The sequence below is a fragment of the Equus caballus genome, chromosome 1, assembly GCF_041296265.1.
Source record: "Equus caballus isolate H_3958 breed thoroughbred chromosome 1, TB-T2T, whole genome shotgun sequence".
In the NCBI taxonomy this organism is placed as follows: Eukaryota; Metazoa; Chordata; class Mammalia; order Perissodactyla; family Equidae; genus Equus; species Equus caballus.
In genome coordinates, this window is record NC_091684.1 from 28,839,737 (window position 1) to 28,848,606 (window position 8,870).

Consider the following 8,870-nt stretch of genomic DNA (forward strand, 5'->3'; position numbering starts at 1 on the left):
AGACACTAAGGGGGAAACTAGGGGCCAGAGAGGCCAAGCAATTTGTCCAAGGTCACAGAGTTTGCAAGGATTTTGAATTTCAGCCAAATGTAATGGGATGTGTAAGGCAAGTCATGATTAAGATCTGCCCTCCAGAAACTCCCAGAGCAAGGCAAGTCAGAGTTGGCCACAAATTTGAATACACAGTAGGGAGACCTGCGAAATGCTATAGACCAGGGCCAGCTGGTGGCGCAGCGGTTAAGTGTGCACGTTCAGCTTCAGCGGCCCAGGGTTAGCTGGCTTGGATCCCAGGTGCAGACATGGCACCGCTTGGTAAGCCATGCTGTGGTAGGCGTCCCATATATAAAGTAGAGGAAGATGGGCACAGATGTTAGCTCAGGGCCAGTCTTCCTCAGCAAAAAGAGGAGGATTGACAGCAGACGTTAGCTCAGGGCTAATCTTCCTCAAAAAAAAAAAAAAAAAAAAAATGCTATAGACCTTTAGAGAGAGAAATGTGTTTTGACCAAAGAGATCTGGGAAGCCTTGTTGCTGAAGGTGAAATTGGTCGTGATTGTCTAAGGGAGGTGGACCTATGGCAAGGACTGACAGACATTCTAACTGGAAGGATAGCTTTAAGGAAGGTACTGAAGGAGGAGGGTCCAGGGAGAAGACAATTGACCAAGGAGGTGAGGCTGTAGCAGCAAAAGGTACGCGGGTGGGTAGGGGGTGGGGTGGGGGGCCACCGTTGGGGTGTCAAGGGAAGGAATGGTGGATACTTTGATGGATGGGAGAGAAGAAATCAGCAAACTGCCCTCCACAATCTTCCTAAATTGTAGAACTTTGAATGACAGGTTGAGAAGTTTAGACTTAATTTTATAGGGGATGGGAAGCCACCAACAGTTTTGTGTGTGTGTGTGTGAGGAAGATTAGCCTTGAGCTAACATCTGCTGCCAATCCTCCTCTTTTTGCTGAGGAAGACTGGCCCTGAGCTAACATCCATGCCCATCTTCCTCTACTTTATATGTGGGACACCTGCCACAGCATGACTTGCCAAGGGGAGTCACCAATAGTTTTTGAACAGAGAAGTAACCTAGTTAGATGTGCTTTTTAATAAGATTAGTTTAGTGTGACGTAGAGGACTAGAGAAAGGGGACCAATTAGAAGACCATGAAGTTCATGCTGCTAGCAACTTAGAAAACCCAAACAGGAGCTGGCCACGTGGCCGAGTGGTTAAGTTCACGCGCTCCGCTGCAGGCAGCCCAGTGTTTCGTTGGTTTGAATCCTGGGCGCAGACATGGCACTGCTCATCAAACCACGCTGAGGCAGCATCCCACATGCCACAACTAGAAGGACCCACAATGAAGAATATACAACTATGTACCAGGGGGCTTTGGGGAGGAAAAGGAAAAAAATAAAATCTTTAAGAAAAAAAAAGAAAACCCAAACAAAAAGATCCAAACTTATCGTAAAATAAATTATACAAGATTAAAGGATTAAATGTAAGCAAATAAAATTAGAAAACAGATAGTATTTGTCAACCTTTTAGGAGTATGTGTAAGGAGGATAAACTTGCAAGTTTAAATGCCATAGAAGAAATCAAAAAGGAAAAGAGTGAATTTCACCTTGAGAAAAAAAGAAACAACAAAGGAAAAGAGTGATCAATTTGACTACATAACAGACTAAATTTACAACTTTGGTATATGTGTGTATAAATAAAAACAAACCAGATCCCTACTCCCCCAAGCCTCCAAAAAAGCAGAGACACTGGGAAATATATTTGCAGCATATGCGATGAGTTACAATATTTTTGTATAACTAATTCATGAAAAATAGATTAAAATAGAGGCTACTCAATAGATAAATGGGTGAAGGACAACTTCAGAGGAGGAAGCAGTAAGACTAAAACACATCAAAAGAATGTATATTGGGGCCAGGTCGGTGGCACAGTGGTTAAGTTCACATGTTCCGCTTCAGCAGCCCAGGGTTTGCCGGTTCAGACCCCGGGTGCGGACATGGCACCGCTTGGCAAGCCATGCCATGGTAGGCATCCCACATATAAAGTAGAGGAAGATGGGCATGGATGCTAGCTCAGGTCCAGTCTTCCTCAGCAAAAAGAGGAGGATTGGTGGCAGATGTTAGCTCAGGGCGAATCTTCCTCAAAAAAAAAAAAGAAGAAAAGAAAAAGACAGAATCCTAGTGGGAACTAACAAAAACGTGAATTAGGGCATTTGTGGTGGGACTGGGCAGAGAAGGAGAATAGATAGAATTTGGCTGCTTACTGAGTATGAGGAGTGAGTGGGTGGGAAGAAGGGAAGGCAATGTTTGGAGGACCTGGAAGGACACTGGTGCCGTGAACTAAAATGGGGATCCTGGAATAATCACAGCACCTTGGTTCAGAGCATAGGCTCCTGCTATAGATGCCCCTGTTTTGAATCTTGGCCCAACCACTTATGAGTGGGTAACCCTGAACAAGTTATTTAACCTTTGAGCTTGTTTCTTCATCTCTAAAATAAGGATAATAATAGCACCTGTCTTATAGGGTTGTTAGGAGGATGAATTGATATATCGAGTTTAGAAAGTGCCTGGCACAGAGCAAACTTTCAATAAAGATTAGCTATTGTGATATGTCCAGAGGCCCTGGGAGATCAGGGAGGGAGGTAGAGGTAGGACTTCTCTGTCCCCAGCCACCTGTCAGACTAGAAGACTAGAAATAGTCCTTCCACCTCTCCTTTTCCAGCCAGCTCACTCTCAGGAGGTCACCCCAGGGGATGCTCCAAAGGCCACAGGAGTGGGAATGGATGGGACCCTGAAGTGGGATGTGTGGGAGGTTGGAGTAGAGGAATGGGAGAGTCAGGAACTAGGAAATGGCAAATTAAGTAGGCCAATCTAGCCGTAAAACAAAGAGGCTCTGGAGCACACCCCATCAGAGGCCTGTATGAGAGTCCCATGTCAGTGTATTAGGATGATTTCTGGATGGTGTAAGGAGGGGGCACAGGAGAAGCTGTCTCCCTTTGCCCAATAGGTGCTGGCTAATTGGGTCCGTTCTGCCTCACCACTCTGCCTCCTCCCTGACCTAGACCTAGGCTTGCTGAGAGCAGAAAAAACAAAGACAGCCAATGAGACATCCACAGGAAGATAAGGGGAGCTCTGTTTGCAGGTCTGCCTCCAGAGGCCATCCCTGCCACCGCAGCTCGCTGCCCTGCACACACAAGAGGTAGGACATATGAGTAGCTACCCGGATGTCTGGCTGAAGCCTAAGACCACATTCCCTCCTGTCCTTTCCCAGGTCTTGAAATGTGAGGCTGGCTATGTAACAGTGCCTGGTGTTTGCCTTCATCTTCAGTCTGGTATTCTTCCTGTTCAGCCTCAGCCTGTATGGCTGCCTGTGTGAGTTCTGCAGGGGCTGTTAGTTCCATCAGTCCAGTTCCCAGCACCACTTGCAAGCCTGCTTCCTGCTGGCCATGATCATGCTCCTCCTGTATGTTGCCCTTTCTGTACCTAGTACCACCCCTCATGTCTGAAAGCTGGTTCCTCAGGCTGGAAACCACCTTTGGTCTCCTCAGAGAGATCCCATCCTAATCTGTGACTCCTCCCCACCTTGACTATCTGGGCCCCATCCCTCCATGAACCAACCCTTTCATTGCCCAGAATTCCTCAAACCCATCCCTTCCCCAAACCATGGCTCCTCTCATCGGCTCCAACCCCTCTTCCATTTTCCTTTCTCATCCCTGACCTCCCCACCTCCATCCATCCCCTTCCAACTTCCACACCTCCACCTGTCCTCTGCCCCATTCTCCTCTTCTGACTCTCTTGACCTCTCTCCACATTCTGACCTGGCCTTGAGTTCCCTCCCTCCCCTCCTGCCTTGTCTCCCCAGGGACTGGAGCATCTGCAGCTTCATAAACAATAAGCAGCTATGTAAGGCCCTTTCCTACAGTGGCCAGTCCCTCAGAAATAACAAGTACAACCTTTGCTCCTCCCTTAAGTCCATCCCCCAGGCACAGAGGGGACTTAACTCTCCCGCCACCCCTGGGAATTTCCCTCAGCCCCAGATCCCATCCCCACTCCAGAATCCCAGCCTCCCAGAAAGCCCGGGTCACACCCATGGGAGCGTCAGATTCCAGGCATCACAGTCACAGATGTGAGACCCCAGCCCATCCACTCTAATTTCTCTGTCCCTTCTCCCTAGGGATCATATCTGGGCAGGAAATACCCTTCCCTCAAAACTTTTCTGATCTCCCAGAATCCTGACCCTGTTCCCTCTACCTCCCAGAACATGGATACAAACACTATCTATGGATGGGAGCCCATCAGAAAAATCCAATCTAACCTGCTGGGTGAGGTGGAAACAGCCTGCAGTGAGACTAGGAGGGGTGGGGAGCTCTGGTGGTTCATCATCACCCTGTCTCACCCAGACTTCAGGCCCTTGCCGGGGATCAGCATGTGGATCACCCTCCATGGGTATCTCCATTACGCGTTTTTTTTAACGCCACCAAGCAATTCTCCAACACCAGCTGGATGTCCTACAATTCAACTCAATTCTGACACTATCTATCTGGAGAATAGCGTTAGATCCCACAGGTTAAGGGTTCAGTCCCACAAGACTCCCCCACTTCAGATGCCAGTCACAAATTCAGGTTGTTACCTGTGCTTCTGACCGACTAGTTATAAATTGGACATTCCCACGACTCCCTCCTCAGTTTGATTAGTTTGCTAGAGCAGCTCACAGAACTCAGGAAACCCATTTACTTACTAGATTACCAGTTTATTACAAAGGATATTAAAGGATACAGATGAACAGCCAGATGAAGAGATACATAGGACAAGGTCTGGAAGGGTCCTCAACACCAGAGCTTCTGTCCCTGTGGAGTATGGGGTGTGCCACCCTCCTGGCACGTGGATGCATTCTGGTTCATCCACCTGGAAGTTCCCTGAACCTTGTCTTTTTTATTTTTTTATGGAGACTTCATTGCATAATCATGATTGATTAAATCATTGGCCATTGGCAACTGATTCAACCTCCAGTTCCTCTCCCTTCCCCAGAGGTCAGGGGGGTGGGACTGAAAGTTCCAACCTCTAATCACAAGTTAGTTCCCCTGGTAACTAGCCCCCAACCTTAGGTGCTTTCCAAAAGTCACTTCATTAACATATGCTCAGGTGTGGTTGAAAGGGGTTTGTTATGAATATCAAGACACATTTATCATTCTTATCTCTTAGGAAATTCCAAGGGTTTTAGGAGCTCTCTGCCAGAAAGGGGGATGAAGACCAGCTATGTCTGTGTGATAAATCACAATATCACAGCATCAAAAGCCCATGCTGGAGTCCTTGTCTGAGCTGATTGGGAATGAGAAGGATGGGTTTGGGGAGTGGCTGTGGGTGGGCGACCCAAAGCAGGCCCAGGAACAAGCAGGCCCACACTGATAACAGTCAGGACCCCCTAGCTGGAAGAACAAATGCTTGGAAGGGAGACACAGCTATTAGGTTTAAATCTTGCTTCAACCACAGTAGAGCCACATCACCTGCACATTTAACTTAGGGCCAGTACAGCTATGTGCACTGAGCAAAGAACTATTCCACTTTGAACAGCTGGCAGGGTGAGAAGGGAGATAGCATCTCAGTTACCCTAGGTGTGAGTTCAATGATTCAAACATTTTTCACACAACATGGACCCTAAAAGCAAGCCAACTTCCAAATCTGGTGCCCATCCATTGAAACAGCAATTGGTTCCAAAGGGGCTGAGCTGGATTTATTGAGAGGTTGGTTGGCTCTGGTTTATTTTATGGATGATTTAAGGAATTTTCATGGGGCCAGCCCGGCGGCGCAGTGGTTAAGTTCGCACTTTCTGCTTCGGCGGCCCAGGGTTCGCCGGTTCGGATCCCGAGTGCAGACATGGAACCGCTTAGCAAGCCATGCTGTGGTAAGCGTCCCACATATAAAGTAGAGGAAGATGGGCACGGATGTTAGCTCAGGGTCAGTCTTCTTCAGCGAAAAGAGGAGGATTGGCAGGAGATGTTAGCCCAGGGCTAATCTTCCTCAGAATAAATAAATAAATTAATTAGTTAATTTAAAAAAAGGAATTTTCATGTTTTGACTATATTCAATTTTTGACCTATGGGTTGACTTTAAAACCTAAACCCTTTGTTATGATATAATTTTGCTGTACTTTCTGACTTTTTCTCAGTCATTTAACCTCTGAGCCTTGGTTTCCTCCTGTGTAAAAGAGACTTAGAGAAACTGACCTTAGAGAGTCCTAAAGTTCCTATTAGTGCCCTCCAAGTGATATGTGTACAATTTACAATTGACAAGTAATTTTTTCCACATTCATTCTCTCTTTTAGTCCTCAAAACTGTCCTATAAGGTAGATACTGTTACTTTTCCTATTTTATGGCTGAGGAAATTGAGGCTCAGAGAGGTTAAGAAAGTTATTCAAGGTTACACAGACAATAGGTGGTAAAGGCAGGATTAAATCCATGTGAGTTCTTATCCAGCAAGTCTCCAGGTACACTTCTTTTTTTTTTTTTTTTGAGAAAGATTAGCCCTGAGCTAACATTTGCCACCAATCCTCCTCTTTTTGCTGAGGAAGGCTGGCCCTGAGCTAACATCCATGCCCATCTTCCTCTACTTTATATGTGGGACGCCTGCCACAGCATGGCTTGTCAAGCATTGCCATGTCCGCTCCCGGGATCTGAACCGGCGAACTCCAGGCCACCGAAGCTGAACTTGCGACCTTAACCACTGTGCCACCGGACCGGCCCCTCCAGGTACACTTCCAACAGTTCAGAATGCAGGAAAGCGTGGATGTCCAAATCTGAGTGGGCAGACAGGCTCTCTTGAAGGGTTGGGGCTAATTGAAACTGAAGGATGTTGTAATTTTAAATGTACCCCCTTTGCTTTATGAGTTTCAGTGCACTGGGTCCTTTGTTCATACATCTGCCTTCCCCAAGTCCAAAGTTAAAATCCTGCTACTAGGACAGTCCACGCATTGCTGGGGGTCCTATCCTAGAGCTGAGAGGGGCTCCCCAGGTCCACGGGAGAAACAGAAGGGCGCTGGCCTAAAGCCTGCAGACCCGTCTCCTTTCTATTCCCAGCTCTCTCACCTGCTAGCTAACGATTTAGCTTACCTGTGTGCAGCTTAATTTGTAATAGTTTGTAATATGGGCATCATAACCCCTACCCTATGGACTTCGGAGGGTAGGAGGATCAGATGAAATGACTGACAGGGAGGTCCTTTGAGTTGTGAAATGTTCTTCCAGTGTGTGTGTGTGTGTGTTGGGGAGGGCAGAAGTTATCCAAGGAGTCCCCAGCATTGTGGCCCCAGTTTGGCCTAGCAGAACAGTGCCTCCCTGAGCTGAGGTCAAAGCTAGGTCCTCTTCCTACTGTCAACATCAGGGTCTAGGTCCTGTTTGTTTTTCTTGGCACCTCTCCTAGCAACCAAAGCTTCAAAGAAGGTTCTGCAGAGCAATGGGGATCTTGCCTCTCAGCTTACTAGGAAGAGGGACCAGCTGAACCATATCTTCAGACCCTGTGCAGCAGCATTAAACTACACTGGGCAAGTGCGGGGAGCTCTGCCAGAAAGTGCAAGTTCATGGCCTAGGGCTCAACCTCAGCCTTAGCCTGGTGAGGAGCCTCCTCAGACTCTCAGCCCTTTACTGTTATCCTGAGTCTGCCCCAGAAAAGATATCCTCTACCCAAGATATACACCCTATCCTTAGGGAGACCTGATGAGGGAGATGTGACTTCCTTCCTGAGGTGTATATTAGCTTTCTAGAGTTGCTGTAACAAGTTACCACATACTTAGTGGCTTATAACAACAGACAGTTATTTTCTCACAGTTCTGGAGGACAGAAGTTCAAAATCAAGGTGTCTACAGGGTTGGTGTGTTCTCAAGGCTCTGAGGGAGAATCTGTCCCATGCCTCTTTCCTAGCTTCTGGCGGCTGGCAGCAATCCTCGATGTTACTTGGTTTGTAGACCCACCACTCCAATCTCTGCTTCTGTCTTCATATGGCCTTCTTCTGTGTCTCTGTGTTTTCTCCTTTTCTTCTGTCTTATAAGGATACTTGTTCTTAGATTTAGGAGCACCCTCGTCCAGGATCGTCTCCTTTTAAGATCCTTACCTAAAAATAAGGTCCATGTGCAAGGACCTTATTCCAAATAAGTTCACATTCTGAGGCTTGTGGTGACATATCTTTTGGGGACCATGATTCAACCCACTATAGGTACCTCCAATTTGATGGGGGAGGCCTAAGCCCACTCTTGGAGAGTCCCCAAGTTTCAGAGCAGAAATCTATCCCTACTTTAAGAAGCCCTTTTATGACGGGGAAGATGTTGATTCCCAGCCTGGTCTCCAAGAGCCTTTTTGAGACAGGCACACATATGTTGGTGGCAGGGAAGGGTCAGCACTGGCAGAATCCACACCACTGTTCTGTATAGAACAGTGTCAGGGCATTGTGTCCAGTTCATGTCAGGATTTTGGAAGAGGAGGGAAGAGAAGTTTCTGCCTCTACGAGGCAAATGAGGCATGCAAGGTGTGGGGTCCTAGTCTTTGCCCACCCCCTTTTTTTCTTCCTCCAGCTCCCAGTTTTAATGAACTGATATCATTGATAAATACTTTTTTTGAAAATGAATCCCCATAAGATCTTCAACATGGTGGGACTATTCCCAAGGATGGGAGATGTCTTAATATGCTGCGGAAGCCATCAGGGTTAAGCCCCCAGAAGGGTCCTTTTGCCAATCCATACTAGCTCCCTGAGCCCTGTTTTCTACTTTCTTGCAAGGGCCTAACCATTCAGCTGGGCTCTTTTCTTTCCCACTCTGAGGATTCTGAACTGGGAGCCACACAAGCCTTGCAGTTGGTACTCCCTTCCTACAAGCTCCAAGAGCCTCAGCCTGC